General features: G+C 40.4%; 1 pseudogene; it reads left to right on the top strand.

Annotated features, from left to right (window-relative positions):
• The first annotated feature begins 11,819 nt into the window (after positions 1-11,819).
• LOC131366329 (phospholipid-transporting ATPase ABCA3-like) lies at positions 11,820-24,858 on the top strand (annotated as a pseudogene).
• The last annotated feature ends 32 nt before the right edge of the window (positions 24,859-24,890 follow it).

Below are 24,890 nucleotides of genomic sequence, written 5' to 3'. Positions count from 1 at the left end.
TGCAAATAGTGTCCTGAGACTGAAACTTCAAGAAACTGCATACACACTTTGACTACATGAGGTCAGGTATTGTCATGCACTTGGACAAACCCAGGGCCCACTGCACTAGTGGAAGATTTTACAAAGGCTCTTGACAATTGTTCTGAATTCTGAACAGAATCACTGTCAGTGTGTGTCTTATTACACTAGATGCAATACATGACTTGACATTTTCAATCTCTGGGGACTTGACATTATGATTTTAGGTCAAGCAGTTTAAGAGTTATGAGCAATTCCCTGATTATTTTATAGACTGAAATCCCGATAGTGCTTGTAAACACTGAGAGTTTTCATTAATGTATGGGTTTTATTGTTACCTTAACTGTACAGTTTTGGTTAGGCTCCATGTCTGTTTACTCTTATTTTCAAATTGCAGTTAAAACCATATATAATGTGGTACATATAATTAATATTTTATAGGCCTACAAAGATTTAAACACACTCCACATTAGTAAAAAATATTCCCCCCTCCAGTAAGGGTACCGTTGGCTAGCATGTGGAGGTCTGTGCAATCCTGTAAGGATATTCCTCCCCAGACCATTACTGACCCACAGTCAGACCAGTCATTTTAGTTGATGTTGCAGGAAGCATAACATTCCCCATGTCATCTCTAGACTATTTCATGTCTGTCACATGTGCTCATTGTGAACCTGCTCTCATCCACCATGAGCTAGATCGTGAACTTGCTTTCATCTATCTCATCCGGATGTCAGTGGTGGACCTGCTAAATCTGGTGTTCTCTGGCAAATGCCAGTGGAGCTGCCCAGTGCTGGGCTGTGAGCACAGGTCCCACTAAAGGATGTAAGGCCCTCATGCTATGCTCATAGAGTCTATTTCTGACAGTTTTGTCAAAAACATACGCCTGTTGAGGGTCATTTTGTAGATCCCGGTTCGAACTCTCCCTTTCTGTTTCAAATGACTCAATTCCAGTTTCACAAAATTTTATTAGAAAAACAAACCTCCCTGAATCAAATTAACTACCTTCACAATGTGGCAGTGGTGGATCAAGTGATTAAGGCTCTGGGTTGTTGATCGGAGGATCAGGGTTGAAGCACCAGCACTACCAAGCTCCACTGTTGGGCAATTGAGCAAGGCCCTTAACCCTCCCTGCTCCAGAGGCACTGTATCATCGCTGCCCCTGAGCTCTCTGCTCTGACCCCAACTTCCTAATAAAGGCTAACTAATAAAACTTATAAGGGCTTCTTGCCCTCAGTTCTTGCCCTCAGTTCTTACAAATATCATGGAGGATTTGATTCCCCATGCTAAGCCCGAAACTGGGCTTGTGGTATGGACAGAGTATGGAAAGAGGACTTCATTTAGTAACACTACAGTTTTTGGCCATTTATGAAGCAGGCTAGACAAAAGGGGGGCCTTTAATTAGTCTTACATACAAAAAAGGTGACATTTACCATTGAGTAATCACCTCTGTTTGATTTTAGTTTTTTTTGCCAGCCTTGTTCTTCTTATTTGCTTAGTGGCATGATGGGAATTGACTTTGTGGCTTAACTGATTTACTAGACCAATAATAGAGTTGATAGTGGGGGCCATTGAAGAGTTCATAATGTAAATGTAAATGTTGGCCTCAAGTCTGTAGGGATTTTCAGCAGGGTAATCTTGTTCTACAGAGGGACCATCGAGAGCATCCTGAGCAGCTGCATCACTGCCTGGTTTGGGAACTGTACCGTCTCGGATCGCAAGACCCTTCAGCGGATAGTGAGGACAGCTGAGAAGATCGTTGGAGTCTCTCTCCCCTCTATCACGGACATTTACACCGCACGCTGCATCTGCAAAGCTAACAGCATTGTGGCTGACCCCACACACCCCTCACACACACTCTTCACCCTCCTGCCATCTGGAAAGAGGTACCGGAGCATTCGGGCCCTCACAACCAGACTGTGTAACAGTTTCTTTCCTCAAGCCATCAGGCTCCTCAACACACAGGACTGAACTGTTCTACACTCTCTCTCACACACACACACACACACACACACACACGTACACACACACACACACTCAGGACTGAACCGTATATCAACTCTCTGTCTCTCTCACACACAGATACACACACACTCTCTCTTGACTGTGTGGACACGCACACACACGCACACATAATTTATATTGTTCATTACTTATTGCACTACCTCAACCTGTCATCTGTGCCTGTTCATTACTTAATGCACTACCTCAACCTGTCATCTGTGCCTGTTCATTACTTATTGCACTACCTCAACCTGTCATCCGCTGCTATAGTTATATTTATGTTTATTTCTATTTGCACTACCTCAACCGCTGCTGTGTATTTTTGCACAATACTTTTGCACAATACTTTTTTTACATCATTTCACTTTATCTTATTTTATTTCACTTACATTCCATTACACATGTCCTTTTCTTTCTTTTTGGCGCTAAGTGTCCTGTGTTCTTTTGTGTTGTTTTTCTTGTATTTATTGTCTTTTGCACTGTCTTGTCTATGCTCTGTTTGCACCTAGCTGCACACTGTGCACTTTACGTGGCTAAGACAAACTTCTGTCCTAGCTCTGTGGTGTTGTTTTTGTGTTGAACTTGTTGTTGTATGTTTATGTAGCACCAGGTCCTGGAGAAACGTTGTTTCATTTCACTATGTACTGTGTCAGCTATATGTGGTCGAAATGACAATAAAGCTTCTTGAATCTTGAATCGAATCATGTGATGTAATACTACATTTATGTTTGATCTATTACATTTCCTTAGGACCATTACTGTGACACTGAATTCAATTAAGTAGGTAGGGGAGTATCATGCAAACTATGCACAAACACTCCTAAAATAAGGTGCCCTTTAACATATCTGTCACTTGATGTATGCCACTCAACCATTCATCTCATTTGAATTAAAATCTCAGACAAACTTGTAGCGAATCTAGCTCAAAATTTAAATATTTAAGTGTAATTATAACTGGTTATAATTAATTATAAATATTCAAATGGGGGTTCTTAGAACTAACTGTTAGAGAATCAATAACACAATTATTTGATTTGTTCGTCCACCGAACAGACAGTATAATTATGTATTAATTCCAGGGAAAGTTATCTTCCTGGCCAAGAAAGAATAACTACTTTATAAAGTACTAGCTGTAATTTAGCATGTAGCAAGAGCAATGTTCAGGGACCCTGAAATTGTGAGCAAAGCACAGAGACAGTCACTCGTGAATAAAATGCATTTAATAAAACAGAAACACACAACACATACTAACTATGACACACATACATAAAAGACAGAATAAGGCCTATAGAAAGAGAATAAGGAGGTAAAGAGAGATAGAGAGTAAGGAAGGGAATATGGAGGAAATCAGAACGAGAGAGAGAGTGAAGGAGATAAGGAAACAGAGAAGAGATCAAATATGGCAAGTTTCAGATCGAGTTTTGGTTACACGTGTGAGAATCGTCAAGGTAATTAGGATTCGCCTTAATAAAGGGGCTTCAGCTTAAAATTGCGGATCTAAAATAATTAGTAACTTACTTGCATTGGTTCGTTGATAAGAGTCCTGATGTAGTGGATCAAGGAGGTTCGGAGATTCAAAGTCCTCGGAGCAAGCACGAGATTCTGCTGGAACGAAAAAGGTTTCGGTGGTGCAAACAAAGTTCTTCGATTGACGCTGCCAGCAAAGTCTCAGAAGAAAGTGAAAGTCTTGTCCCGAAGAAAGATCGGAGTCGAGTCTCCGAAACAGTTTTTACACAGCAGTCGGAGGATAGATTCACTCAAAGCTTTCAGCTTGTTCAGTGTGTGAGCTGCAGGATGTTCAGCAGTTCTTCCTGCGTCGTTAGTGTTAATTTTACCTGTGATAAGTGTACGCTAGTTAGCTCTCTGATGGAGAAGATATTAGCTTTAGAGGTGCGCATCCAGACTCTGGAGAGGGTTAGTGATGGTGAGAGCAGTGTAGTGTCTGTAGGAGGAAGTCTGGATGCCTTAGGTGGAGTTAGTAACCCCCCCAACTCCGGCATTAGAGCCCTCACAGTGGGGCGAATGGGTGACGACTCAGCGGCATAGTCGCGCAGCCAAGGCTAACGCTAAGGCTTGCCCACGGGAGCACCACTTCTCTCTGCTTCACATGACCAACAGGTTTGCTCTCCTCAGTGAAGAACCCGCTGAGAAACCTGAAAGAGCTCTGGTTATAGGAGACTCAATTTTAAGGCATGTGAAATTAGCTAGGCCTTTAGGGGCTCCAGCAGCACAGGTTAGGTGTATTCCGGGAGCCAGGGTGCCGGACATTGCAGGTAATCTTAGGGTCCTAGGCAAGCACAGGTTCTCCAAGATAGTTTTCCATGTAGGAGCTAATGATATACGCCTTCATCAGTCTGAGGTTACTAAGAGTAATGATGTAGAGGTGTGTAAGTTAGCGAAGGCGATGTCCGATGCCGTAGTATGCTCTGGCCCCATCCCAATGCGGCGTGGCGATGTAGCTTACAGCAGGTTATGGTCGCTGAACTGCTGGATGTCCAGGTGGTGCGCCGAAAACAATGTGGGCTTCATAGATAATTGGAGCTCTTTTGAGGGCAAGGCTGGCCTGTTAGGATGGGACGGTGTCCATCCCACTCGGGAGGGTGCTGCTCTCATTTCTTGCAGCATAGCACATAATCTTAGAGATCTAGATCTAGTTAATCGGTGACAATCCAGGGCCAAGGAAAGGGAGCAGACAAGCAGGCTAATCCGACCGTCTGCTGGCTGCAATGAGTCGTCACTCAGGGTTCATAACATTGCGACTGTGTCTATTCCCCGAACCAAACGAAAATGTTTTAACAATCAGAAAATTTGTTTTAGTAACCTGATTGACATAAAACTAGATCATAGTGAATGCACAGCCAGCACCTTTGATCTGAAGCTAGGACTGTTAAATATAAGATCTCTGTCAACTAAAACACTTATAATTAATGAACTGATTACTGATCAGGAGTTCAGTGTTCTTTGTTTAACAGAAACATGGATTAAACAAAACGAGTACGTAGCATTAAATGAAGCTTGTCCGCCTGGCTATAGCTATATATATCAACCACGTCTAACAGGCAGGGGAGGAGGTGTCGCAGATATTCATGATAATAAGCTAAGCGCCACACAAAAACCCAGACATCAATTCAACACTTTTGAAGTTCTTTATACTAACCTAACATATGCAAGTACTAATAATAAGTTCACAGAGTCAATTCCACTAATTGTTATTTACAGACCCCCAGGTCCATACTCTGAATTCCTTAGTGAATTTGGAGATTTTACTTCAAACCTTGTTGTTTCTTTAGACAAAGCACTAATAGTAGGAGACTTCAACATTCATTTTGATAAGCCAGAAGACCCTCTGAGAACAGCAGTTGTGTCCATCTTAGATTCATTAGGTGTTAATCAAAATGTAATAGGACCCACTCATAATGGAGGTCACACTCTGGATCTCATTTTCACATTCGGATTAAATATAGAAAACATAGTCACTCTTCCACAGTCGGAAGCTATCTCAGATCATTATCTAGTTTCATTTAGAATGCGTCTTAGTCACGAGATGCACAACTTGCCGCATTACCGTATGAAGCGTATATTTACGTCTGCTACTGCAGAGAGATTTACTGATAGTCTCCCAGAATTATCACACATGATTGGTTCACCCTACAGAACTTGACCAGGCGACTGATTACTTGGAGTCATTATTTCGGAACACCCTAGACACTGTAGCTCCACTTAAAAGGAAAAAAATTAAAGACAAGAAACTAGCACCCTGGTACAACGACCACACACAAGCTTTAAAACAATCAGCTAGGAAACTAGAGCGTAAATGGCATCAAACTAAATTAGCAGTATTCCAGATTGCGTGGAAGGAAAGCCTTCTGAGATACAAAAATTCTCTTAGTGCTGCTAGATCAGCGTATCTCTCTGCCCTAATCGAAGATAACAAAAACAATCCAAAATTTTTATTTAGCACTGTAGCAAAACTAACTAGGAGTAAAACCACTGTAGAAAAGCGCACACCATCTACATTTAGCAGCAATGACTTCATGAATTTTTTCAATGAAAAAATTGCCAATATCAGGCAAAAAATTCAGACTATTAATTTAAAACCATATTATTTGATAGATAATCCTTTAGATAATATAGCTATTTCTGATCAGAGCTTAGAGCTTCAAGAGCCTGATCTAATTTCATTAATTTCTTCTTCAAAATCTTCTACCTGCATCCTAGATCCTTTACCCACATCTTTCCTTAAACAGATATTACCAGTAGCTACTGAACCCCTTCTGAAAGTAATTAATTCTTCTCTAAGCACTGGCTATGTGCCTAAATCTTTTAAGCTAGCAGTTATCAAACCCTTGATTAAAAAACCGGACCTCGACCCCTGTCAGCTGTCTAACTATAGACCGATATCAAACCTGCCCTTTATCTCCAAGATCCTAGAAAAGGCTGTAGCACAGCAGTTATGTTCATACCTGCATAGAAATAACATTTATGAAATGTACCAGTCAGGATTTAGGCCTCATCATAGCACAGAGACAGCACTGGTTAAAGTGGTAAATGACCTGTTACTGGCTTCTGATCAGGGTTGTGTCTCCCTACTGGTGTTACTCGATCTTAGTGCAGCTTTTGACACCATTGACCACACTGTTCTACTTGATAGACTAGAACATGTTGGTGTTAAAGGAACAGCCCTCTCCTGGCTCAGGTCTTATTTGACTGACCGTTATCAGTTTGTAGATCTAGATGGTGACTTCTCCCTGCATACCAAGGTTATATTCGGTGTTCCACAAGGTTCTGTCTTAGGCCCACTGCTTTTCTCCCTATATATGTTACCCCTTGGTGCAATTATTTGTAAACATGGTATTAACTTCCACTGTTATGCAGATGACACACAGCTATATGTTTCAGCTAAATCAGATGAGAGACACCAGCTTATTAAGATAGAAGAATGTGTAAAGGACATTAGACACTGGATGGCCACTAACTTCCTCCTGCTTAATTCGGACAAGACAGAGGTGCTTGTACTAGGACCACAGGCAGTTAGAAGTGAGCTTTCCGATTACAGAGTAATGGTGGATGGTCTTTTGGTTTCATCTTGTCCAGCAGTAAAAGATCTTGGTGTGATTATTGATTCTGGTCTTTCATTCAGAGCTCATGTAGATAACATCACTAGGGTAGCCTTCTTCCATCTTAGGAATATTGCTAAGATAAGAAATATGTTGTCGCTTCATGATGCAGAAAAATTAGTTCATGCTTTTGTTACCTCTAGGTTGGATTATTGTAATGTCTTACTGTCTGGATGTTCCAGTAGGTGCATACACAGGCTCCAGTTAGTCCAGAATGCAGCAGCTAGGGTCCTAACCAGAACCAGAAGATATGAGCACATCACTCCTATTTTAGCCACACTACATTGGCTCCCAGTCAAATTTCGCATTGATTATAAAATACTGTTACTAACCTATAAAGCACTAAATGGTCTCGCGCCACAGTACCTGAGCGATCTTTTAGTCTTTTATGATCCGCCACACCTACTCCGATCAAAGGGTGCTGGTTACTTGGTAGTACCTCAAGTAGCAAAGGCTACAGCAGGGGGCAGAGCTTTCACTTTCAAAGCCCCAAAGTTATGGAACAGCCTTCCAATTAGTGTTCGGGATTCAGACACAGTCTCAATGTTTAAGTCTAGGCTGAAGACACATTTGTTTAGTCAAGCTTTTAATGTATAGTTCTTTTAGGTAAAGGAGCAGATCTGGAAGGTTCATGGGCATAGAGTGTTTGGTGTACTGTGAAGTGGTTGGATGCTTTATGTCCCGGGAAGCCTTCATGTCTGTGACCTTCTGGCTCTCCCTTTTAGTTATGCTGTCATAGCTAGTCTTGCTGCAGTCCCTGCCTGCACTTTACACATAATTCTACATTGTCTCTAAGCATCACATGATCAGAAACTTAATATCTTTCTCTTTCTCTCTCTGCCTTCTCTGTCAAGCTATACACACCACTCCTGAGCTCCCAGTGTTTGCCAGGTTCCAGTGCGACCACTGCCCTACCCCTGGTTGGAGTCTCGCCAATTGATGGTGCCCACTGATGCTGTGGATGGATCTGTGTGGACCAGGAAACAGCCATGGACAGAGCCACTTGGGGACTTTCACACCATCACAGATATGCCATTTCATCTGTCAGCCCGTGACAGCAAAGAACTAGTGTTTATTATGACCTTAGAAACTACAATGACCTAATAGTTGACCCTCATGGGTCATTGATTGCTGTTGTAGAAAGGACATTAATCAGCTACAGTTACATTATTTTCTGTTTAGTGTCACCCAAATGAGGATGGGTTCCCTTCTGAGCCTGGTTCGTCTCAAGGTTTCTTCCTTTCCATCCCCGGGAGTTTTTCCTTGCCACCGTTGCCACAGGCTTGCTCATTAGGGATAAAATAGTCTAATTATAGAATTTAATAATTTATTCTTATTTCTAGTTAATTAGTTATTTTTTATTGTTATTTTTCATTTTCCCCTCCCCTTTCTCTGTTTTCTTCTTTTGTAAAGCTGCTTTGAGACAATGTTCATTGTAAAAGGCTCTATACAAAATAAATTGAATTGAATTGAATTGAAACCCTTTGAGGTTGAGGGAAATTCTACGGAGTGCATTTTCCTTTTAGAGTCACCTTGCAACCTATACATTCCCTGTGCATTTTGTTAATTTCGTCCTTCAAATGGTCTCTTTGTTTTGACAGGGCATTGATTTCTTACTTTGCAAATGGCCCTCGTAGGCCGTAGCTTTGGCTTCTCTTTCTTTCAGTTCAACCTCTGCTCTTTTTAAAAGGCCCTCGGCTCGCTGGAGTTCCTCGCTGAGCTTCTCTCTCAGGTCATTTTCCTGTTGCTCGCGCCATGCTGTGTCCACCTGGAGCTCGGCCAGGGCTGTCTGTAGTTTCATTACTTCCTCCTGCAGCTCAGGTTCCTGTTCACCTGCTGTCCGATGTCAGTGCTCCATTTTGGTCGTTAGCTGATCCAGTTGACCGTGAGCAATTTCCAGATTCCTCTGAGCCTCTCCAGCTTGGATCTTTAGTGCCGCTGATTCTTGTTCCAGGCGGGACATGCTTGCTTCACCCCCCTTTCGCCTGGAGGAAGAGGTTGTGTGCCATCAGGGCACTTAAGTTGTCGTCCAGCTGTTCAGGGCTCAGGGGTTGTATGTCTCTCACAGCCTCCGGTAGGAGGGCACCAGTCATGGCGTTCAGCCAGGCCTCTAGTCAGTCCCAGTGTGCATCAGGGCTTGATGATCGAGATATGCTGGCTCACTGGTGGGGAGAGAGAAGAGAGAAAAACGGTGTGAGGACCAATGCAATTCCTTGCCGTACTAGTGATGGTACTACTCGGCGAATATATATATCTATATATATATCTGCTAATGGGCACAGTTAGCCCTAACGATTAAGGCCGAACGTGGGAACTAGGTCAGGTTGACGGCGTGATCACCTAAATACCTTGGGTTTTCTTAGATCGCCAAATTTTACCTTGATGATTCTCACACATTAGGTTCCCGCACAGATACACAGAAAATGGTGAAAAATAAAGACCCAACTATTTGAATCAGCAAGGGAAGAATAGGCCTAAGCCTGTTAACGCTGTTAAGGGTTTAGATCTTATAGGAAAGGGGTTGCTGTTGGGGTGGAACTTAGATTGTTGACCTTGCTCGCGGAGCGGGAGCGGCTGAATACCTTAAATTTTGTGAGGAAAATCAGCTAATCGCCTTTGGACTAGTGGCAGCAGGACAGTAATATCTAAGTTCCACTCCGGCCAGCGATAGGTACAGCAGGACGGGTGGCTCCGCTTGCTGTGGTGCACTGCGGACGCAATCTTCCTTTACTGATGGAGTAAACCAAGGAGTGCCATAAAGGGTTAAACCTAAACACCCCAGTTCCACCCACTTATTTTGAATTCAGGTTCAAAACTCGTTTTAAATTAAATTCAAACTAGCGTGAGGGAACTTGAGAGGAGGAGGAAAACGAAACAAAGGGAAAAAACTAACTAAATAAGAAAAACAAAAAAAAACTAAAATAAAATAAAATAAAATAAAATAAAAGTAACTGAATTAAATAAAGTAACTCAATTAAGAATGAATAAAATAAAATAAAAAAATTAATAATAAAACAAAATATAATAATAATAATAATAATAATAATAATAATAATAATAATAATAATAATAAAGTATAAAACCCAAGCTTGAAACGAAGAAAAGGGGAGAAAATAACTAAATGGGTCAAAGATAATAATAGTCAAAATCTAGAATAAGAATTAACTATAAATTAACTCAGAATACCAATAATGATAAGATAAGTTAATCAGGGAATGACTGGAGAAGTCAAAAAAAAATTAAGTAAGCTACAAGGCAAGGAGGTAGAAAGGAAAGACGACCTAGCAGAGGAGGTCCACCAGGTGGATTTAGTGAGTCCGTACACACTGAGGTTAAGAGTCAGTAGGAGGAGGTGGTGAAGCATAAGGCACTTATACCGCCTCTAGCGTTACTCAAAGGTATTGCGCTTTAAGTTAATTTCACGTGTGACGGGTTACTCTCGGTCACAAATTATGTGATTCGAGACTGGACGCATTTGTGTCGCGAAAGCACAAACGGGGTGTGGCAGGATGCATATATTTCTCTTTTTTTTTCTTTTCCTGCACACAGACAACAACCACTAAATATACTAAAATAGCTCAATACGACGCAGGGTTCTTCCCTGTGGTTATACTAACTGGAATGGGCGGGATTCTTTTCACCGGCCAAATTACAAATCACTGTTAAACCAGTTTAATTTACTTGATCAAGATTTCAAACTCCCATTTACATATCATTCGCAACAATAATCCGCAAAGCATTTGCGATTAAAACTTATTAGGTACGCATTAGGTAGCTAGCCTAATGGTTTAAACCTAAGGGAGTGAGTCCGTCTAGCTGAATGAAATTGGACTTTGCAATAACTAGCGGTATTTTCAAACAAGGCCTGTAAAATCAAAGGAGCGTTGCTCTCATAAATCTCTGTCGAGCTGAAGGACGATTTCTTCGTTCCAACAGCCGATTCTGATAATATTAAAATGGACAGTAAAGAGACTTCTTTGTCTTTACTGGGCGATTTTAATATTATGGACTGCAGTTTAAATTCTCTCTTTCTTTTTTTTCTTAACAGCTACTCAGGCTGCTCTAAGCGCGCACGTAATAATAATAATAAACAAAAACAAAACAAAACAAAACACAAAAAAAAAACACCAGTAAATTAACCCTGAGTGTGCTCACAGAACAGAGTTTGAACATGCCCGCATTCTCCACCATAATATGTAGCGAATCTAGCTCAAAATTTTAAACATTTAAGTGTAATTATAACTGGTTATAATTAATTATAAATATTCAAATGGGGGTTTTAGAACTAACTGTTAGAGAATCAATAACAATTATCTGATTTGTTCGTCCACCGAACAGACAGTATAATTATGTATTAATTCTAACTATGAACTGTAATGATTTGCAGTCACACTATTCTGTCACCCAGAAGAGAATAGACTCTCTTTTGAGTCTGTTTTTTTAATGCCATCTTGGAGACTCTAATGCTTTCTCATTAGCGAAATCTACATCCTGATTTCTGTAATCTTGCTTTCTGACAGTGTGTATTGTTAAGTGCTATACAAATAAATAAAAATAATTAATTGCATTGAATCTACATTGTAATCAGGGTAATGGAAGAAAATGCATTATTACAATAAATTAATTTTAAGTGATGCCTTCATTTGTATATTTTATACATTTATGTTTTATATATTTTCCTGTAGGTGGAATTCATTTATGTGTCCTGCCAACTTAAAACTTTTTTTGCCTTTTTGCAGGTTTGAGCTTCTGTTTGCTGAGCTGGAAATGAACAGAGAGGAGTTGGGCATCGCAAGCTATGGAGCTTCTGTTACCACCATGGAGGAAGTTTTTCTTAGGTACTTGGATAAGACAAATCAATATAACAATAATAACCTCCACTCTTCTAGAAAGGCTTTCCATTGGGTTTTGAGATTTGTGATTGTGGGATTTTGTGCTTATTCAGCCACCAGAGCATTAATGAGGTCAGACATACTTGTGCTTAATGTGAGCAGTAAGGTTGAGGTCAGGGCTCTGTGCAGGCCACTCAGTTTCTTCCACACCAAACTTTACAGGCCATGTCTTTATGGACTTTGCTTTGTGCACAGGTTCATTGTCATCCTAGAACATGGTTGGGCTTCTTCGTTCCAATGAAGGGAAATTGTACTGCTATAGCATAGAAAGACATCCTATACAGTTGTTTGCTTTAAACTTTGTAGCAACAGTTGGAGGAAGAACCAAATAAGAATGTGATGTTCAGGGGTCCACAAACCTTCGGCCATATTCCAATGAAGGAATTTGATCAAAATTTGGTAAATCTTTGTTATAAAGATGCTTTGATCTTTGACCAACATGCATTAGCAGGATGCTGTAGTAATACTCAGTAAAATTGGTTGAAAGACAGTATCCAATCTTTATGATTCTTTTAAGTCATCACAAAAGCACATGGTCTGCCTTTTTCAAGACTATGGTCAATCTCAAAGGACTAAAAAAAAAAAGACCAAATCTCATTTATCTGCACATGCCCCATCCATTTGGTTCCATTCCTCTTCTCATTCTATTGTAAAGCTTTCAATAGATTATTGTTACTGTCTCAATAGGAGGTGACCATGTGGCTCTATCTGGGGTCTAGGAGACATACCTGTTATTGTTTCCCAAAAACGACAATTGATGGAATGTCTTATGGCAGATTGCGACATGCTCAGAAGCCTTTCTGTCACTCTATTTCCCTCCTCTTCTTGTAGCCCCACCCATCAGAGCATATATAATTGTTTCACAATGCTTTCCACTTAAGAGTTAAGAGTAAGAACAGAGCAGGGCTTCATTTTAATAATGCAGAGTTGCAGTTATAGCTGAATTACAGCTACATCTGGGTCTCTTGTATATGACCTGTTTCTTTTATATCTGTGTGTATGTGTATATGTGCATGAACAGGGTCGGGAAGCTGGTGGACTCCAGACTAGACATTCAGGCCATTCAGCTTCCAGCCCTGCAGTACCAGCACGAGCGCAGGTCACATGACTGGACAGTTGATGATACTAGCAGTATCAGCGGCATGACTGATATAACGGACTTCACTGATAGTGGCACATTGATCTCAGAGGACTGTTCCAACATCAAACTCAACACAGGGGTCAGTCTGTCTAAGGGTCATTCTAGATAGCCTCTGTATCTAAATTATTGAATAAAATCACTGTCAAAAATGATCGTACGTAATTCAGAACATTTGTGTGTAATTTTAATTTACTCGTGCGTAATTTAAAAGTATTGTATGTAATTCTGTGTTTTGGATTTTGGAGTTGGATTCCAAAATCTACGACCATGACAGTTTACAGACACAGAGCTAGTTTTCACAACACCTTTCACAACACGACATGAGAAATTATGCCCACGAATGTAGTGTGTTAAACCACTGTCAAAAATACGTCATCAAGGCCACATGCACAGGCATTACTATCCGAGGGAAGATGAATCGATTTTTTAATGCAAAAAACACAAATACAATAAGGCAATACAAGATCATAAGAAGATCCTTAAGAACAGCGCACCAATCAAAATGAAAATAAACTAAGAAAAAAAAAAGAAAACGAATTACACAGTAGGGTCTTCTAAAAGTTTAAATTTCTGCAATAAACTAAACAGTCGTCTTCCAGTTTTACATTTTAACAATCTTACAGATTTACAGTACATCCAAAATTAGTTTTAAAAAAACAGAAAACAATGGCTTTGTTTTAAGGCACTTACATTTATGAATATAAAATTTGCCCAAAGTACAGATTAAGTATGTACATCTTCCATTAATAAACCAAAAATTATATCGTGTTTAGAAAATGGAGAAGACAACTTGATTGAAACTTTAAGCCACTCGAATGTCTCAGACCTAAAGGCTCTACTGAATGAAGTCAAAGAATAAATGTACAGTCGTTTCAATATCAACATCACAAAAGGTACAATTATTGTGATCTATATTAAATCTATATCTAAGAAACTCTAAAAATATAGATATAATTACAAATTTTAAAGTGTTGGCTTTGGGGGGTATGGGAAAGGAGAGATACATGGTTCTTAATTTAAAAATAGAGCTCTTGGGGAAAATGTGAGTCGCATTATTTCGACTTGATTTGGAAATTTATCTTTGGTCAATAAAGTTCTTATTAATTTATTTGTCAGGCTACACCTAATAAAATCTTGCCCTGTATAGCTGGCGGAACTGGAAGGTGATGGTGGCACAGTTTTTAGTGCCACTTATCTTCACAGCAGTTGCCCTTGTGGTGGCCCAAACACTTCCTGGAAAACACAAAATCCCAGAACTTCCCCTAGCACTCAGTCGCTATGGCCCCACCTCTGTGCCCATTGCCCTGGATTCTAATGCTGGACCCTTGGTTATAGCACTTGCTGAAGCCTATGCTGCCCAGCTTGCTACCCAGAGCGCCACACCAGTGGCCAATCTAACCGGTAACAGCTTTGAAATGGGGTGAACATTCTGACCCTTTTTAAATAGAATGCAGTAAACAAAAATTAATGGTGAAACATAATGGTTGAATCTTTGTATTCTATCATTACAGACTTCTCTGAGTATGTACTGAACAATGCCATGAGGGAAGGAGGAGCCTTCAATGAGCACTGTGTGGTGGGTGCTGCTTTTAGTGGCCGAACTAGCAAGTTTGCTGAAATTACTGGGTACTTCAACAACCAAGGCTACCACACAGCAGCTACTGCACTCATGCTGGTGGATAATGCACTGTACAGGCTCTAGGCTGGCCCCAACGCGTCCATCGTGACAGGAAACAATCCTATGCCCCGCAACATGTCTGAGACAGCCCAGAGTCAGCTCTCAGAGTGAGTCTAAGTGGATTCCAGGTGCTAGTGTTTGATAGAAGAGTTCTTACCTGAGTGTAGTCTAACACGTAATGCTTATCCTCCTTATCCATGTACACTCAGCTAAGCATGACACAGGTGCTACAGTCAATAGAACTAAATTTATGCATTATTTTGTTAATTTTAATGTTACTTTTGTTATCTAACTCTCAACTAAAGTATCTGTGGTTGTTGAAAACAGCATGTACTTGCAGTGCATTAAGGGAATACAGTTTTTCAGTTTTACAGTTTTTTATGCATCCTGGCCTGTGGAATTCTCTTTTTAAACATCTGACATTTCTGTACAAACACAGTATTGTTTTTAGCATTGTTGTTACAAAAATGTAATATGGAGTAACACTCATTAGTTAGCAAATAATTTGTTCTTTCAGCTTAAATCTGTCGTTTTATTTATTATATATTTCTCTCTTTTTTTCATTTCTTTTGCTCCAGGGGTCAGACTGGCTTTGCCATAGCTATTAACCTGATGTATGGAATGGCATCCTTGGCCAGCACTTTCGCCCTGCTCCTGGTGATTGAGCGCTCTGTGAAGTCCAAGCATCTGTGAAGTCCATCCACTTCTGGTTCTCTGCCTTGCTGTGGGATTTAATCAACTTTGTGCTGCCTTGTCTTCTAATGTTGGTCAGTGTTGCTTTATATCTTCTAAAAAAGGAAAAAACACATAAATATTCAGCTGATTTAGATGTGAAAGTGTGCACTTTGAGCTTTAATTTCAATGAAAGTAAATATAAATTTGTCAATGACCAAATATTTATAGATCAATTTTACTCAGTTAGTATCTCTCATAGAATGGTTGGATGGATGCCAGTATGGAGTATTTTATTTCAAGTGAAACATACATGAGCATAGACTAGGACTGCATAACATAGACACAGACATAAACTAGGCAAGCATGAAATAGACATGAGCATGGCATGGATACAATAACAGATTCTAGAGCACACATGCTATATGAAGTGACTTATACTGGTGCTCACTGTGCATGAATGTGATACAGGCGTTCATAATCATTTGACTTGGTGAGTGACAAGAACATATGCTGTGCAATGGCTCATAGCTGCTGTAGTCCTGCACCACTTTTGGCACTAACCTGGCAGAGTACCTCATGAAGGTCCTCATCCTGTTGCATCCACGCTATCTTTGTAGGGGTCCTGGACCACCATATAAGGTGTTCATGGTCTGATAGGTCACCCTGGCCAGCAGGGACCAAACATGGCACAACCCTCAGTGCAATGGGCCAGAGTCTCTTCCTTGGGATCGAGAGGACGGGAAAGGACGTCCTCACCTGAGTCATATTGGCAGAGCAGACTCGATGTATGATGCCATGTCAGTGTGGCATCAGTCTGTAATTAACATCCCCTGGAAGGCCACCCAGTCAGACTCTGGTATGAGCTTATCTGAAGAGGCCTCCTCATTGGCCTCTGGCATTGACTGAGCTGGTGAAGCCAACCTGTTGGCTTCTGGCATGAACCTGTCTGTAAAGGCCACCCCGTTGGTCTCAGGCTGAACTCATTTGAGCTTGGACCTTATTCAGGATGATCTTGACCTGGTTGACCTGCCTTTAGTCCTTCTGGATCTGCTTGTCCTGGTCAAACATGATTGGTATTAACTTTGCTGCATTTATAGATTTATAGTTAGGTCTAGTGTTCTGCTCCAGAATGGTTGGAGACAGGTGCAAGTGTGGAGTATTTTATTTAAAGTGATACACAAAGACTGGGACTATGTAACAAACACAAACATCAACTAGATGAAAATATGAAAATACACGAGACCGTGGCATTGTTATATCATGTAATGCTGCTACTCACAGCAGACACTATACAAAGAGTGCAGATGTTAAGTACTTGTGCTCATTGTGCATGAACATGGTTCAGGTGTTCATGAACATGTGCTGTGCAGTGCAGAACTGTTATAATAGTCCTGTATAACTGTCTGAGCTAATCTGACTATCAAATAAACAAATATGCATTTTTTTAAAAATTGAAACAGATCAGATTGTCCTTTTAAGATACACTATATTGCCAAAAGTATTCGCTCACCCATCCAAATAATCAGAATCAGGTGTTCCAATCACTTCCATGGCCACAGGTGTATAAAATCAAGCACCTAGGCATGCAGACTGTTTTTACAAACATTTGTGAAAGAATGGGTCGCTCTCAGGAGCTCAGTGAATTCCAGCGTGGAACTGTGATAGGATGCCACCTGTGCAACAAATCCAGTCGTGAAATTTCCTCACTCCTAAATATTCCACAGATAACTGTCAGCTGTATTATAAGAACGTGGAAGTGTTTGGGAACAACAGCAACTCAGCCACGAAGTGGTAGGCCACGTAAACTGACGGAGCAGGGTCAGCGGATGCTGAGGCGCATAGTGCGAAGAGGTCGCCAACTTTCTGCAGAGTCAATCGCTACAGACCTCCAAACTTCATGTGGCCTTCAGATTAGCTCAAGAACAGTGTGCAGAGAACTTCATGGAATGGGTTTCCATGGCCGAGCAGCTGCATCCAAGCCATACATCACCAAGTGCAATGCAAAGCGTCGGATGCAGTGGTGTAAAGCACGCCGCCACTGGACTCTAGAGCAGTGGAGACGCGTTCTCTGGAGTGACGAATCGCGCTTCTCCATCTGGCAATCTGATGGACGAGTCTGGGTTTGGCGGTCGCCAGGAGAACGGTACTTGTCTGACTGCATTGTGCCAAGTGTAAAGTTTGGTGGAGGGGGGATTATGGTGTGGGGTTGTTTTTCAGGAGCTGGGCTTGGCCCCTTAGTTCCAGTGAAAGGAACTCTCAATGCTTCAGCATACCAAGACATTTTGGACAATTCCATGCTCCCAACTTTGTGGGAACAGTTTGGAGCTGGCCCCTTCCTCTTCCAACATGACTGTGCACCAGTGCACAAAGCAAGGTCCATAAAGACATGGATGACAGAGTCTGGTGTGGATGAACTTGACTGGCCTGCACAGAGTCCTGACCTCAACCCGATAGAACACCTTTGGGATGAATTAAAGTGAAGACTGAGAGCCAGGCCTTCTTGTCCAACATCAGTGTGTGACCTCACAAATGCGCTTCTGGAAGAATGGTCAAAAATTCCCATAAACACACTCCTAAACCTTGTGGACAGCCTTCCCAGAAGAGTTGAAGCTGTTATAGCTGCAAAGGGTGGACCGACGTCATATTGAACCCTATGGATTAGGAATGGGATGTCACCTAAGTTCATATGCGAGTCAAGGCAGGTACACATTATTAACACATAATTAATGTGTTGATATACTGTAAGATTTGTTCAGTGAATATAATATGTAGATTGATGCATCAAAATATTCTGATTATGCACAGATGAAGCGTATAACACTGATTATCTTGTAACAACAGCACATGTCAAAGTTTGGGATATATTAAATGATGGCAAACAGTCAGGTCTTGTAGTTGAAAAACAAAAATGGGCAGGGGTGAAGACCAGAGGTCTTGTAGAGTTAATGCTTCAGCGGGTTGGAGTTGTTTTGCCAGAATGCAGAGGCCCAAAAGCATATTATGCATTTAGTCTTTGTGTTTTGGCTCATTGGTGTATATTTGTATGATTAGGAACTCAATCATTTTAGTCCATTTTTTAAGAGTATTTTGAAAATTACAGTCATTCATTTTTTTTCCATGCTCAACCTCTGTGGTTTAGGTGGTGTTCCGTGCGTTTGGGGTGAAGGCCTTTGTTAAGGAAAATCACCTGGTAGATGTGCTGCTTTTGTTGCTGCTCTATGGGTGGGCCGTGATCCCACTCATGTACTTGCTCAGCTTCCTGTTTACTAGCGCTGCCACTGCTTTCACACGCCTCACTATCTTCAACATCATCAGCGGCACAGCCACGTTCCTTGCTGTCACCATCATGACCATCCCTGGTAAGAGGTCTTATACCCATGCACCCAGCTGATAAGAAGTCTGGGAATTGGTTAAGGGGGAGATTCATCTAACAGGCTAATGGTGTCAATAAAGTATAAAAGAGGGGTTAGTTAAGGTTGTGCAGTTAAGAGCATGCTAACTAGTCTACTGCTATCTTGTTATTTTTTTCCCAGATTTTTATAACAAGCTCATAATCATTTAGATAAGAAAAGTATACGCATCTGTAACCACTTTGTCCTGATTCTTCTCCTATTTATAGAGTTGCAGCTGCAGAGCCTTTCACGTTTACTGGATAAAGTATTTCTGCTATTCCCCAACTACTGCCTGGGCATGTCTTTTAGCCAATTCTATCAAAACTATGAGACCATCAGTTTTTGTACCACCAGCTTACTTACCAAAGAAATCTGCCATTTATACAGTGAGTAATATTTAATGAATATGACTCGAGGGGAAGCTGCCTTTATGCTTACTAAGGTGTCTGATATTTAACAATTACAAGTGACAATTAGATATGCTTAAGCTGTGTGTGTGTGTGTGTGTGTGTGTGTGTGTGTGTGTGTACATATATATATATATCATTCTGTCATTTAGTCATCTTACTATAATTTTTCATGACAATTTGAATCACTCAAACCATTTTTCCTCTGACCTCTCTTTTCAACAAGGACAGAAGGACAAATCACTTAGTGATATTGTCAATAAGCAGTTTCTGGTAACAACAACCATACCACAGTTACATTTACAGGGATCACAGGGAGCTACTGCCACATTATTGGCTAATTAGATAACTGGAGGTATACAGGTGTTCCTATCAAAATCTTGTGATTTTAGAAATACAATGTTTTGATTTCAGATTTTTTAGAAGTGGATGGATTCCTTATCTGTTTTTTTTTTGGGAATATAATCTTTTGATGGTTTGATCCTTAATGTTATGTGCATGTAAACAGGAACGGAAATGAAGTTAATGTCTAAATTGTTTTTAGTGTATAAATAAACATAGTCTATATCCAGATGTTGTGGGATAATAGTAATTATTCATGGCATTTGAATCAGTGCTAAGTTGTGGCTTTGATTTTTATGATTTTATACAGACATCACCTATCAGTTGAACTACTTCTCTATGAATGAACCTGGAGTGGGCTCCTACCTGGTGGCCATGTCCCTCCAGGGTGTGGTTTTCCTTGTCCTTCTCTTCGTCATTGAGCTCCAGTGCATCAATACACTTTTCAACATCTGCAGGAGATGCAAGAAGGTGTGAGAGCAGAGAAACAAAAGGAGCAGTTGTTATGTTGTCATCCATGTAGTGTTCCACTGCACAGAGAATTACACAAACACTCACACATGTTAAAGTTGAGAAATACACTCAGATTTAATATGCAGATGCACTTAGGCAAACTTTTATTGGTAAATAGATACAAATACATTCATTTTTGTGTCCAGGTCAGGCAGGTCAGAGAAGAAGCCCTTCAACCTGAGGATAGAGACGTTGCCAATGAGAGAAAGAGGGTTTTGGAATGCCAGCCTGTGGTGGAGTCCATGGTGGGCAGTCCTCTCATTCTGCAAGAACTTACTAAGGTATCCATTAAACTGTACTTTACCTTTTGTAGTGGTATGTGCATGTTGGACCAGAAGTCCTATAGCACTACAATACAACTATCCTGGTAAGAGGGCCTGTATATGGGCCTGTAGCTGAAGTAGGCTCTTGAGAAGCCTGGACTACAATGTTTCTATCCAAGAATGGGTTTTAGATAGCCTTCTTCGCCACCATTATCTTCAGAACACCAAACAAGGGAATATCTAGTATAAGGATGGACAAAATAAGATATTTAAAATGTTTCCTCCATTGTAATCTTTCATGCAGAACTATTAGAAAAACAAGGCCAATTTATATGTTTTGGATGTAGACTGAAATAGATTTGAGATTGAATAATGGATATGAGAAGAATTTCAGCTTTTGTTGCAAGATATGGATATAAAATCAAATAGTAAGTTTGATTTACTTTAATTTATTTCAAGATTTTTTGTTTCTATACTTCTGCACACATGAAAATTGGGAGGTCTGATACAAAAGATTCCAGGCTTTATGTTGTTAAACATATATAGATGCAAACCTCAGGAAATAAAAGCCTAAAGTTTTAGGCGTTTAGGCTAGACAAATTAATTTCTTGGCTGTTCCAATGGTTTTGGAGAGGGCTGTATATTTTTGGCAAATTGTAAAAGAGTAAGGAAGTTGTTGTTGAGTGACATAAAAGAGTTGTTTTTGAGTGACATTAGCCCCTGTACACACTGTTTCAGAAGTTACATTTCCATAGTCAGCTTTTACAGTAAAGTCCGTTGCTGTGTGAATAGGTATACCCAGGAAGTCAGTCGCTGCTGGCAGTGGACCGATTGTCCCTGGCTGTGGGGAAGGGTGAATGCTTTGACCTGCTAGGATTTAACGGAGCTGGAAAGACGACTACATTTAAAATGCTGACTGGAGATGAGACTGTGACTGCAGGGGATGCCTTCATCGATGGCTACAGTATCCTCCGTGACGTGAAGAAGGTCAGACAGTGACACTGGTACTATTCACAAATGGTACCAAGAAATGTAAAAAAAAAAAAAATGTCATTATGTCAATAAAAAGTTTAATACATTTCTAATCATGAAAAAGACCAAATAATTCTAGAAGATCATTTATTATTTGGCCAATACACCTTTGATTGGCTATGCTTTTTAAATTATAGTACATATTTATGTCAATTCTTCTTGTAATTTTTGTTGCATCTCTGCCATGTGTGACCTGCAGGTCCAGCAGCGAATCGGCTACTGCCCTCAGTTTGATGCTGTGCTGGATCACATGACTGGCCGTGAGACTCTCAGCATGTATGCAAGGCTTAGAGGAATCCCGGAGAAATATGTATTTGCATGTGTGGAGAATGTGCTCCGCTCATTGCTCCTGGAGCCACACGCTGACAAACTGGTTCGCAGTTACAGGTACAGATCACGGGAGTCAGTGAGTCAGTTGGAACGCAAGATTGATACCAGAGCACTTGAAATGTAACACAGAGTATCTTCTGAGAATGCAGTGAAATTCGAAAGGCAGAAACTAAAAAATTATATTTCAGTCAGGAAATTGTTTGGAAAGTGTGCTGTCATAAAGGGTAGACACTGGGCTGCTTTATGAGCTCATGAGGTCATGTCATTTTTTGTATGAACTTCTTTCTGCATGGTTTCTGTCATTCAGTGGGGGCAACAAGAGGAAGCTGAGTGCAGGTATGGCTCTGATCGGCGGGCCTCCTGTCATCTTTCTCGATGAGCCATCCACTGGCATGGATCCTGTGGCTAGACGCTTACTCTGGGATGCAGTCACGCGCACCAGAGAATCTGGTAAAGCCATCATCATCACCTCACACAGGTAAGTTCTGCAGTGTACACAGAAATATTTCGCCTCAGCACTTTAATGTAAACTATGACAAATACTTTATATACAGTTAAACTGGATCTTGCATATCCTTACAATACCTCACCAAAGCCACTAATTAAGATGTCTGTGTTATTAAATGCTTCATAGAAGGAGAATATTTTGATAAATAATTGTTTAGGTAAAGGCACAATGCAGAAAGATAAGGTATGTTAAGCGATGTAGAATAAGTTTGAGATGAAATCCAATCAAGTAAAATGGATGCATTTGGTTAATTCGAAACTTCTAAGGAACCAGTTGGGGACATTTTAATATACTAAAATATATTTTATTGAAAAAAACTGTTCAGTTTTGACTAGAATTGCTATAGTTTTTCACGACCTAAATCTACTGTGGAGTTTCATGTGTTCTTCTAATACTGTTATGGATTTTCTCTGGGTTCTGTGGTTTCCTCTCACCTGTGCAAAAAGTGTACAGGTCAATTGGCAATGTGAATGAGTTTTACATATCATGAAATCATCTCAAACCCAAATTGTATAGCCAAAACAAAACAAAACCTGGCCCGGCTGTTCCAGTACTTTCAGAGGGGACTGTAGTTTAGACATAAAAGTGAGCAGCATATGTGAAAAACTGCAAATAAATCCTAGCTGAGGGTTTCTTTGAATAGTTCACAGGAGAAAAGGACATGGCTTTGCTACAGAACTGGCCAGAGCTTAGGTCCATGTTGGAGTTTGAATGCATTCATGAGGTTTCACAGTCATAGTTGTTTTATTAGACACCTATAAATTTTTGAAAAAAATATTACGGCATTTGGCACATATTATGGCCCATCATGGTCACCTGAACTTGTAAAAATGACAGAACATTATTTCTTACAATCTTTTAAAACTTTAATAGAAGTTTCCCTGTGGTCTGTAACGGGTTAAAAACTGTACATCAGCCGGCCACTAGAGGGCCTAAGAGACGTTTGGCTTCATGTTTCTTCCAGTTTGTCTCTGTTTTTACGTAAAAATATGGTGAAGGTATGCAAATAAGCATTGTTACTTTGCAAAGTAACAGCCACACAGTAAGTAAATAAGATGGTATGATATTTAGAAATGTCATTGCATACAGACATAAAATACATCATAGATCCCATATGACATGGTTATCTCCATTTATTTCTGTCTGCCATCGTCTCTGTGTGTTTTTGCATGAGTATCATGTGACTGATTTGGATGCCGGTGCAGCCATTGCTTCCTGCTTCCTTAGGGTTTTTAGTACAAATGACAAAATGTATGATATATTTACAATAACCTGCTGACGTCTGACTCTGTGTGTGTGTGTGTGCAGTATGGAGGAGTGTGAGGCTTTGTGCACTAGATTGGCTGTGATGGTCAATGGGCAGTTCCTATGTCTGGGCAGCCCACAGCATCTAAAGAGCAAATTTGGCAGTGGATACACACTGTTGGCCAAAATCCATATGGAGGCTGATTTAGAGGAGATGGACCTTCAGCTGTTTAAAGACTTCATTGAGAGCACCTTCCCTGGTCGGTGTCAGAGACATACCCTGTGTTTGAAATTGCTTGTTCACTCACTCACTCATTAATTGTTTGCTATGTAGATTATTATTATATAGAGTGCTATATAGAGTAGCAGTGAGGAAGACACATGACCCATTCTAACATTTTAACCACAAACTACACAAGTATTAAAAGCAAAATATGGTATCAAAAACACCACTAACAAATTGTTGGATTTAGGTTAACATACATGTGTTTTACCTACATGTGTACTTGATGTTGGACATTCTGGGGTATTTTATGCACTACAGGTAATAATCTAAAAAACTGTTCAAGGAATATGATTCTCTACTGAGTTTGGACATTACTAAATGTATGGCACCCACAGTGACACCCACTATCCTTTCTGTGAATTTGAATTGAGCCTAACTGGATTGGTATACATTAACAACTGTGTATTATTGCTCTTTTATGTTTCCAGGCAGTTTACTGAAGGATGAACACCAGGGAATGGTGCATTATCACTTGACTGACAAAACATTAACCTGGGCTCAGGTATATTACCCAGAAATTCTCTTCTTATTTCTACACACATAGGATTTGATCCTTCTTATCTTATAATGTTGCCCCATGTTGATTGTTTTCTGGCACCATAACTAGTACAAATGTGTCCTAATTGTCATTTCTTGTCCCTACCAGGTTTTTGGGACCCTTGAGGCAGCTAAGGAGAAATATAGCATTGAGGACTATTGTATGAGTCAGATCTCACTGGAACAGGTTTTCCTGAGCTTTGCTCAGTTCCAGCACTGTTCAGAAGGCGGGAGAAAATCAGACTGATAGAAAGAGAGATGAAGACTCCTGTAGTTTTTCTCATTTCACGCCTTTATGTGGTGCAACTTGGGCTAAAAGGATTCGCTCCAGATGTTCAGGTCTTAGAAAAGTTATTTCTTTTCCTCTTACACTGACACACAGGTGTCACCCACTGTACTGCACTGGTAATGTAGTTCACTAACCACAGATCTTGGACAGTGCTTTGAGGATTGGACTAAGCATGTATAGTGTTTGTTTAAACTATCTCTCTCTCTCTTTCTGTGTGTGTGTGT

Source organism: Hemibagrus wyckioides, linkage group LG02 (assembly GCF_019097595.1).
Source record: "Hemibagrus wyckioides isolate EC202008001 linkage group LG02, SWU_Hwy_1.0, whole genome shotgun sequence".
In the NCBI taxonomy this organism is placed as follows: Eukaryota; Metazoa; Chordata; class Actinopteri; order Siluriformes; family Bagridae; genus Hemibagrus; species Hemibagrus wyckioides.
This window is presented reverse-complemented; position numbering and strand designations above follow the sequence as displayed.